This window comes from Ursus maritimus, unplaced genomic scaffold (genome assembly GCF_017311325.1).
Source record: "Ursus maritimus isolate PB19 unplaced genomic scaffold, ASM1731132v1 scaffold_48, whole genome shotgun sequence".
NCBI classification, from domain to species: domain Eukaryota; kingdom Metazoa; phylum Chordata; class Mammalia; order Carnivora; family Ursidae; genus Ursus; species Ursus maritimus.
This window is the reverse complement of record NW_024426641.1, coordinates 187,435-197,716: the sequence shown is the minus strand read 5'-3', so window position 1 is coordinate 197,716 and position 10,282 is coordinate 187,435. Positions and strand designations below refer to the sequence as shown.

Here is a 10,282-nt window from a genome sequence, read left to right as displayed (position 1 = left end):
GATTATTGTTAGGGGTTTTTTGTTTTTACCACTTCAATACAGAGAAGATGCATTAGTACCTTTTGAGTGTATGTTACAAAAGACCTTCTCATCTTTCAACTTAATGATAAATCACAAATGTCAAACTGATAGTGTAAAAACCTCTCAGCCCAGAGGATTTCAAACATTAGATTTTCCTCCAAAGAGATTATTCCCAACATTACTCACTTTGAAAAGTTTTTCATTCCAATAATGATGAATACTGGAGAATACTGAAGCAAATATCACCAGAAAATATTGCCTAGACAGAAAAGCCATTAGGGGTGTGTTTTTGCACTACATTGCAGAGAGCAAACACCATAAATTCCCGGGGCTACCTGTGCTTAGCACAAGTGACCATAAGTTCATACACAAATCTCAACTCCACATTCATTTTCAATTTTGTATCTTTAAAAATTTTGTGGTTTCACAGTGAACAGAAGCTATGAGTAACTGTTAAGCATGAAAGCACTACCATTGGGTACATTGGGTCATTAGTAGCAGTAACTAAGAAAGGTCATCAAAATGTCATATTATTGTCATGCAAGACCATCATGCGCTACACTTTCAAACTAAAGAGTCTTAGGTGATACCATTTTATTTGTGATCCCTACAGGCATTATAAATGTAAAATATTTGAAAGATAAAATAAAAATATACCAGTCACACTTCAGAGTCAATTATTTTATCAAAATTTGACTCTCGCTATATAGGATAGATAGGTTTTCCATGGAATAATGTTATTTATAATTGCAGTAAAATATTTATATTCCTAGAGCCTCCATTTCTCAAGATGTGCATGGCTTAGTTTAATGCCATAATGAAGCATTTGGTATCTGTGAGCTGAAGAAATGGGATTCAAAGGGAGTAGGTGGGTTCCTGAAGAGGCCCTTCGCTGTATCTTAATGTGATCTGCAGAGGGCATTCTTTGTGTGACCCTAGTACCTTTCAGAGTTCCAGTTCTCAAGAAAAGCTAGAGCCTGGCTAATGACATTTCTCCAAGATAGTGAGTGGCATAAATGTGAGAATGGGACACATAGATGGAGTTGACCCTCTAAGCGCCCCGGTAAGAAGAGAATATTTTAACCAGTGCATTGAATCCAGTCTTGTAACTATTAGAGTCTCTCGGAAAAATTCATTTTCATTCATTGGCATAGGACAAACAACAAACCCTAAAGACATGAAAATATTTCATTGGTTGCTATTGTAATTAATTTGTGATAACAGGGAAAAGCTATGGAAAAGTTATTGACTCAAACATAGTATTGCAAAGTTGACCTATTATTTGATTATCTCAATGACAGATACCTCAAAGAAGCAAAATGGAGTTTCAAATACTCATTTGCAAGATTAGGCAATAAAGAAAAGCCAGTTGTTTCTTTAGTAATAAATATTAGCAGAGAATGGGGCAACTTTGTGGTATGACTTAATTCAGTAGCCAACATTCCACTTCAATGCAAATAAATAAATAAATAAATAAATAAATAAATCCCACAAAGAAATAAAATACAAAATATGAGAACCATGGGCATAGAAATTTTTTAAAAAGTAAATTCAGTGATAGAACAATATCAAGAAGAAGTCCAAATAGGAAGGAAGAAAGCTTTGTATGTATCTGGAGAAAAATATTGATTTTGGCATTCAACCAGTAACATTGGTTAGGAATTGGGCTGTGTTGGTTTCCTTGGTTATCCCAGTTAAAGAAAAATAAAATAAAATAACAAAAACCACAGTTCCAAATCTCAACAGACTTACCTTCTTAGGGTAAATACTATGATGGAAATAAGCATTGCTTAGCAATGATGCATTAATGGGGACTGGAGGATCCAACACAGCCACCAGGTTTCTAAAGGCTTCCCAAAAGAAATAATGTGTAGGCTGAGAATCAAAGAGAAATCAGTGTCCTCAAGGTGAATTCAAGAAATGTTAAAGAAAGATATAATAGAAGAAGGGAAAGGATTAAAAGTCCAGTTGGTCCAGAGAAGTGCTTCCTAGGAAGTTATTACATAACACATGGCATAGTGTGTGAGTTCAGTTATTGTAACCAATTAGCCTTATTAGAGGAAATACATTGGATGAAAAGGATAGCGATGCAGAGTCCATGAAACCAACTTTGCATGTGTTCAATCAATATGAGGTATGTGTGGCTACATACACCTGGATTTCAGAAACAAAATCACCACTGGATATACAGATAAAAGAATTATTACGTATGGGTTCTATTCAAAATCAGAGGACTTGATTCATATACTCCCCAAAGTGTATACATAGTTTATACAGAAGAAGTTGTAGTCCCTATATACAATGAAATATTATTCAGCTATCAGAAAGAACAAGTTCTCAACATTTGCTGCAACATGGACGGCACTGGAGGAGATAATGCTAAGTGAAATAAGTCAAGCAGAGAAAGACAATTATCATATGATTTCTCTCATCTATGGAACATAAGAACTAGGAAGATTGGTAGGGGAAGAAAGGGATAAAGAAAGGGGGAGTAATCAGAAGGGGGAATGAAGCATGAAAGACTATGGACTCTGAGTAACAAACTGAGGGCTTCAGAGGGGAGGGGGTGGGGGAATGGGATAGGCTGCTGATGGGTAGTAAGGAGGGCACGTATTGCATGGTGCACTGGGTGTTATAAGCAACTAATGAATCATCGAACTTTACATCAGAAACCAGGGATGTACTGTACGGTGACTAACATAATATAATAAAAAAACATTAAAAAGAAGAAAGCAACAAAACCATTATTTTGTTATAGGGGTTGAACATAAAATTATAATTGATTAATGGATTTTGGAGAGCCTCTTAAGCAGTCCAAATTATTTATTCTGTAAATGTGTTTTAACAAGAACCAACCTACAAGCAAAGATATGATACTGGTAGTGAACTTCAAGATTTCAGCTTCAAAACACAGAGAAATGGTTGTGTAATGTTCATGTTATATATTTTATATAAATTTATATATATATATATATATATAATCTCACATCTTCCTTATCCATTCACTTATCAATGGACACCTAGGTTGCTTCCATATCTTAGCTATTGTAAATAAAGCTGTAATAAACATAGAAGTGCATATATCTTTTTGAATTAGTATTTTTATTTCCTTTGGGTAAATACCCAGTAGTGAAATTACTGGGTCAATTATGCTCAAAATTTTTTAAATTACTTAAAAACATAGAGAAGAATGGATGGGAGTAAAAGAAAATTTTAACACTGATGACATCGCAATGCACTATCAATAAAACCAATCCAGAATATAGACAAAATTTTTAAATAAATTTGGAAAAATGCAATGGAGACACAGAATCCATAAATTATTGGATTGTGGCCCAAGTAAGTTGATCTATAAGAAATTTCATTTATTATGCTAAGCAAAATAAGTCAGTCAGAGAAAGACAAATACCATATAATTTCACTTGTGGAATTTAAGAAATAAAACAGATGAACGTAGCGGAAAGAAAAAAAGAGAGGGAGGCAAACCATAAGTTACTGTTAATTATAGAGAACAAACTGAGGGTTGCTGGAGGGAAGTGGGCGGAGGGAATGGACTAAATGGGTGATGGGTATTAAGGAGGGCACTTGTGATGAGCACTGGCCGTTGTAAGTGATGAATCACTAAATTCTACTCCTGAAACTAATATCGCTCTATACGTTAACTAACTAGAATTTAAATTAAAACTTGAAAAAAAAAAACCTACAAGAAGGATATTCACAAACTAAGTCCACCAGTATATTAACAATATTAATCACCAAATTAAAAAATAAATTTCATGTGACCCAGTTACGTCTTTGACTCTGTCATTGTTTGTCACTACTTAACGTTGACATTTCTATATTCTAATACAATAACTTATCTTTCTCATGCAGATTGGACAAAAATCAGAAGTCAGAGATGAAAAACTATACAATAACAACATTCATTCTTCTGGAACTAACGGATGATCCACAACTTCAGGGTCTACATTAAATTTTTCTATTTTTTACCTACTTACTAAGTGTAACTGGGAACCTGGCTATAATTTCACTTACACTAGTGGATTCTCACCTTAAAACACCAATGTACATTTTCCTACAAAATTTTTCCTTCTTAGAGATTTTATTCACATCCGTTTGTATTCCTAGATACTTATATAACCTAGCAACAGGTGACAAGACTATTACCTACTGTGCTTGAGCCATTCAAGCATTTTTCACTGATCTTTTTGGAGTAACGGAATTTTTTCTCCTGGGTACCATGTCTTATGACCACTATGTGGCCCTCTGCAAACCCCTGCATTACACCACCATCATGAGCAGCAGAGTCTGTAAAAGACTCATCCTTTGCTGTTGGATAGCTGGCTTGTTAATCATACTCCCACCATTTAGCTTGAGCCAAAGTCTGGAATTCTGTGACTCAAATGTCATTGATAGCTTTCTCTGTGAGGTATCTCCCTTCCTGAAGATTTCATGCTCAGACACATGGGTCATTGAGCAGATGGTTATCATTTGTTCTGTGTTGACCTTCATCACAACACCTCTTTTTGTGGTTCTTTCCTACATATACATAAGCAAGACTATTGTAAGATTCCCTTCAGCCCAGCAAAGGAAAAAAGCCTTTTCTACCTGCTCTTCCCATATGATTGTAGTTTCTATCACTTATGGCAGCTGTATCTTCATCTATGTCAAACCTTCAGCAAAGGAATCAGTGGCCATTAATAAGGGTGTAATAATGCTAACTACTTCCGTCGCTCCTATGTTGAACCCCTTCATTTACACTTTGAGAAACAGACAAGTAAAACAAGCCTTCAATAACTCAATCAAAAGAATTGTCTTATCTTCCAAGAAATAAAGGAATGCTAAAGTTGATGATTCAAGTTTTCATAAGAGATTGGCTTCCCAAAGCATATATCATTGAGTTCTTAAAATGATTTGTTCCTTCCTAATCTGAAGTCCATTCAAATAAAATTTCTCAAAATGTTTCTTGTCTCCAACACTCCCCTTACTTAGTAAGGTCACTTCTTGCAAATGTCTTTAATTGATGTTTTATTAACAGTTTTCTATGAGGGACCAAAACACCACATCATATCCAGCCTTACAATATATGAATAAAATAGAAGTCAATAGTTTCTGGAAAAGATTTTAGAAATTTCTCCAAGATAAACTCTTAGGAGGCAGTTGCATTCCTGCTCAAATTAATATGCAAATGATAGAAGTTAAAAGCCAATGGAATTTCTGGACAGAGTTTCATTGTAGCTTACACTATCTGTCCCCCTCTTGAATGTACACCTATACATTCTCAGAACATTTGTACTTAGGTGAGGCCGATAGGAGATGCTGCAGTGCCCCATCCATATCTTCTCAGACTTCCTGCTGTGATGTGCACCATCTGACTTCCTGACTTCCAACTACCAGAAGGGACATAGGGCCACAGAGGTCTATTGTGCCCATCTTTGGGGCAGACTAGAAGTGTATAAAATCAAAATGCCTCAAGAGGACTCATTCATTGACTGAGATGAATTAGTGTATAAATACCCATTCTCCCTTGACCCTCAAGTGGAAGAATTCTGAAGCATTCTGAAGCTGTTCTACCCTTGTCCTCAGTTTCCAAAGTAGAATGGAGATATCAGAGTAAATGTTCTGAGAATCTTGAACCCTCAGATTCTCCTACACTCTCTGACTTGAAGAAGGTCCACTCTTCCTTGCTGGAAAATAACAGCCTCCTCCTACTTGGAAAATACACAGTCTTCATCTGAAGCAAATGCATTAGAAGTTGGCACTTATTTTCCTTAAATCTGCCCTCACCTCGAATCATGGCTTCTATAACAATGTCTAGGATCAAGTTTCAACATGGCCTTCCTAAGGAAGTACTTTCCCTTCTAAAGAAGGGAAATAATTATTCATCAAGATAGCTAATGTGTAATGCAGGAATCAAGATAACAGACCTAAGAATGGACCAAGAGGTTACTATACTTGAATAAGAGTTAAATAAAATGTTAAATAAGGGAGAGATTACTGATATAGGGCCACTCTTCAGTGGCTCATACTTTGACGTCCTGGCAAAAACACCTGGAGCCAGTCCTAACGTACTGCTAGTTTGACTCCTTGAAGCCTGGACACATTGGACCCTACAATAAATGAGGTAGAGGTGCCAGGACAGCTTTATACGGTGTTTATAAATGATGCAAAAGTTTCAAAAAGTTAGGAATGCTGGATTGGATTTATCAACTAAAACCAGAGAACACATGAGCTGTGAGAAGCCAAAGGAAATTCTGTTCTCAAAACAAAGAAGCAATGTTCTAGTAGAAGCAACACAAGCATCACTGAGACCTTAGTGATAACTGTTCTTTGTAAATCAAAGATTGGACGCTATTTCTCAAGGACAAGATTCAGAGTATCAACAGCCAGGCTGCAACACTTCCTGTTAAGGGCAAGGTGGTCTAATTTTCATTTACCTAGGAATGGAAACACAGGGTCACTGACCTGCAGAGGTCTGTGACAGTATCTAGTAGAATAGGACTGAGATGGGCAGTGAAAGAGAGTATTATTTGAGCTATATGATCAAGAAGTGTCAAGAAGAAGGCTGAGGGAAGCCAACCCAATGGAAATTCCCTTCCCAATTGCCACAGATGAGCCACTTTCCAACTGTAAAACCCATCTTTGAAGAAGAGGCCATGTCTTCTTGTGGAAGGACACCGCAATGCCACAAAAAATACAGACAAAGGTTTTTCAGTCAGTCCTTTCCCAAGAAGAGGTGAGGTCACTTATCAGAGTAATTCTAGACCTGGAATAAGGGGACTTCCAAATTCTTTCAAGGTCTGTTAAAATTGACCTTTCCGTTTCTGTTGGAACTAACTCTGACACCACACGACACAAATGCAAATAGAGCTTGTGTGTTTCAAGGCCGGGTGATGGAATCCTATCTAACTATTTGCAGTGGCTCACAATCCCACTTAGTAATCATGTCTCTGGATCCAGAGTATCTAAAAATCAGGACAGACAAATTAGTAACTGTCGGATCCCTTTCACTCATCTCTGATCTATGCATACAAGTTTTGCTAAAATAGGCAAAAGTAATCATTATTTGCCCATGTGGCTCATAACCTGCCAGCTGGAGAAAAAAACAATATAACCACCATGGTAAACCTTCACTGTATGCTATGGTGTAGGGTTTAAATTCCATTTATTCTTCTCATAGGAATATCCAATTGACATGGCATTATTTATTGAATCTTTCCTTTCTCCTTGCAGGTGTGAATTTGCTGTGATTCAGGTGATCAAAGAAGTCTGGATCTGTTACTAGAATTTTTATTTCATTTTGCTGGCCAATTTCATTTTTAGTTTTTCTTGTACCAATACCACAACATCTTAATTACTATAATTATTACTTTTACTTATCAACTATAATAAGTCTTGATATTTGCAGTAAGTCTTCCAACTTTCTTGTACTTCAAGATTGTCTAGCTATGTTTTGTCCTTTGCATCTCCATCTAAATTTAGAATCAGCTTGTGCAATTTCTTGAAATTAAAATGCTACAGTTTTATTGCATTGCATTTACTCAATAGATAAATTTAGAGAGAACTGACATTCTTATAATATTGAACTTTCTAATACATGACTATGGGATAGTCCTCCACTTTTTTTCAGCAAAGGATGCTTCTATTTATTCTCAATTCTTATCAGTATTGGTTTACAAGTATTGGCCTCTGCAAGATCATAGTTAAAGCTCCTTGGTGTGGGATATTGATTTTATATGTAAGGGCTAGATCAAAAAATTCAATTTTGGGGTACTTGATATAGTTTGAAATTAAAAAAAAAACTAAATGCTAAAAAGTTAAGATACATAAGTATTCAATGATATGTCTGTATCCTTTATCATAAACAATATATAATTATGAATTCAACTATTTTTTTTAAAGATTTTATTTATTTATTTGACAGAGATAGAGACAGCCAGAGAGAGAGGGAACACAAGCAGGGGGAGTGCGAGAGGGAGAAGCAGGCTCACAGTGGAGGAGCCTGACGTGGGGCTCGATCCCGTAATGCCGGGATCACACCCTGAGCCGAAGGCAGACGCTTAACCGCTGTGCCACTCAGGCGCCCCTGAATTCAACTATTTTTAAGCCTGCAAGTCAGATGCTGTCAAGCAAACTGCCACGTGCAATCCATAATCCTCTGAAATTTTTAACTCAAAGACAAATAGATTCAGTAAACTTTAATTTTCCAAGTGTTCTCAGAAAGACTTATGAGAGGGGCGCCAGTTAAGCAACTGCCTTTGGCTGGGGTCATGATCCCAGGGTCCTGAGATGGAGCCCCACGTGGGGCTTCCTGCTCCATAAGGAGTCAGCTTCTCCCTCTCCCTCTGCTGCTCCCCCTGCTTATGCTCTCTCATTCACGCACTCTCTTGAAGAAATAAAAACTTCAAAACAAAAAACAAAAAAAGGAAAGAAAGAATTATGAGAAGCATCCACCATTTACAAAATAAAGCTGGATAATCCATTTACCCCAAATGAACTACCTATATGTGTTGTGAGGTCACAATGACAGACTATGATCTTCTGTGGAGAGGGTACCGTCTATACGTAAGCATTTCCTCTTTACAGGAAGAATGTGAATAACAAGAAGGAACAGAATCACCCTTTATTATTTCATCAACTACTGGTGTTTTCATAGTGTTTTAAATGCCTGATTTCAGATTTAGCCTTCCATTTATTTAAGTCATTCTAGTTTCCTACAGTAAAGTGGTTTTTTGTTTCCAGGGCAGCAGTTTTGCACATATTTTAACAGATTTCTTCCTTGATATTTAATATTTTTATGTCACTATAAACAGTATCAGTATTTTAATTTATTTTATTTTCATTTCCTGATTCTTTCTTGCAAGGATAAATACACTATTTATATCTGAAATATATATTTTTTAAAGATTTTATTTATTTATTTATTTATTTATTTATTTGAGAGAGAGAGAATGAGCAGGGGGAGGGGTGGAGGGAGAGGGAGAAGTAGACTCTCTGCTGAGGAGGGAGCCCTATAAAGGACATAATCCCAGGACCTTGGGATCCTTACCTGAGCCAAACCCAGAGGCTTAACCAAATGAGCCACCCAGGCACCCCACAATTTAGTTATAAATGACCTGAGTGACTTTGCTAAAATCAGTATTTAATTTTAATGTTTTCTCCAGATTCATTTGGATTTCCTATATACATAACCTGTTATCTACGATCAGTAACACTTATTTTCCCTTTTTCGATTAACCTACATTTTCTTTCTTCTTTCTTATTTGGCCTCTCTATTTTTTTCTAATTTTTTATTATCTTATGTTAGTCACCATACAGTATACTTAGTTTTTGATGTAGTATTCCATGATTCATTGTTTGCGTATAACACCCAGTGCTCCATGCAATACATGCCCTCCTTAATACCCATCACTGGCCTATCCCAATCCCACAATCCTCTGAAACCCTCAGTTTGTTTCCCAGAGTCCATAGTCTTTCCTGGTTCATTCCCCTTCTGTTTACCCCCCCTTCATTCTTCGTTCCTTCTCCTACCAGTCTCCCTGCTGTTTCTTATGTTCCATAAGAAGTGAAACCATATGATAATTGTCTTTCTCTGCTTGACTTATTTCACTTAGCATAATCTCCTCCAGTCCCATTCATGTTGCTACAAATATTCAGGAATCGTTCTTTCTGATGGCCGAGTAATATTCCATTGTGTATATGCACCACACCTTCTTTATCCATTCGTCTGTTGAAGGGCATCTCAGCTCCTTCCACAATTTAGCTATTGTGGACAATGCTGCTATGAACATTGAGGTGCCTTGTCTATATAGCCCTTGTCTTCACTACATCCACATATTTGGGGTAAATACCCAGTAGTGCAATTGCTGAGTCATAAGGTAGCTCTATTTTTAACTTTTTGAGGGATCTCCACACTGTTTTCCAAAGTGGCTGTACCAACTTGCATTCCCACCAACAGTGTAAGAGGGTTCCCCTTTCTCCACATCCTCTCCAACATTCGTTGTTTCTTGGCTTGTCAATTTTGCCATTCTCACTGGCGTAAGGTGGTATCTCAATGTAGTTTCATTTCAATTTCCCTGATGGCTAATGATTTTGAACATTTTTTCATGTGTCTGTTAGCCATTTGTATGTCATCATTAGAAAAGTGTCTGTTCATATCTTCTGCCCATTTTTTGATTTGATCGTTTGTTTCTCATGTATTGAGTTTGAGAAGTTCTTTGTATATCTTGGATACCAGTCTTTTATCTGTAGTGTCATTTGC

The 10,282-nt window shown here is 36.6% G+C and overlaps 1 pseudogene; it reads left to right on the top strand.

Annotated features, from left to right (window-relative positions):
- Window positions 1-3,919: 3,919 nt before the first annotated feature.
- LOC103678905 lies at window positions 3,920-4,855 on the top strand (annotated as a pseudogene).
- Window positions 4,856-10,282: the final 5,427 nt, after the last annotated feature.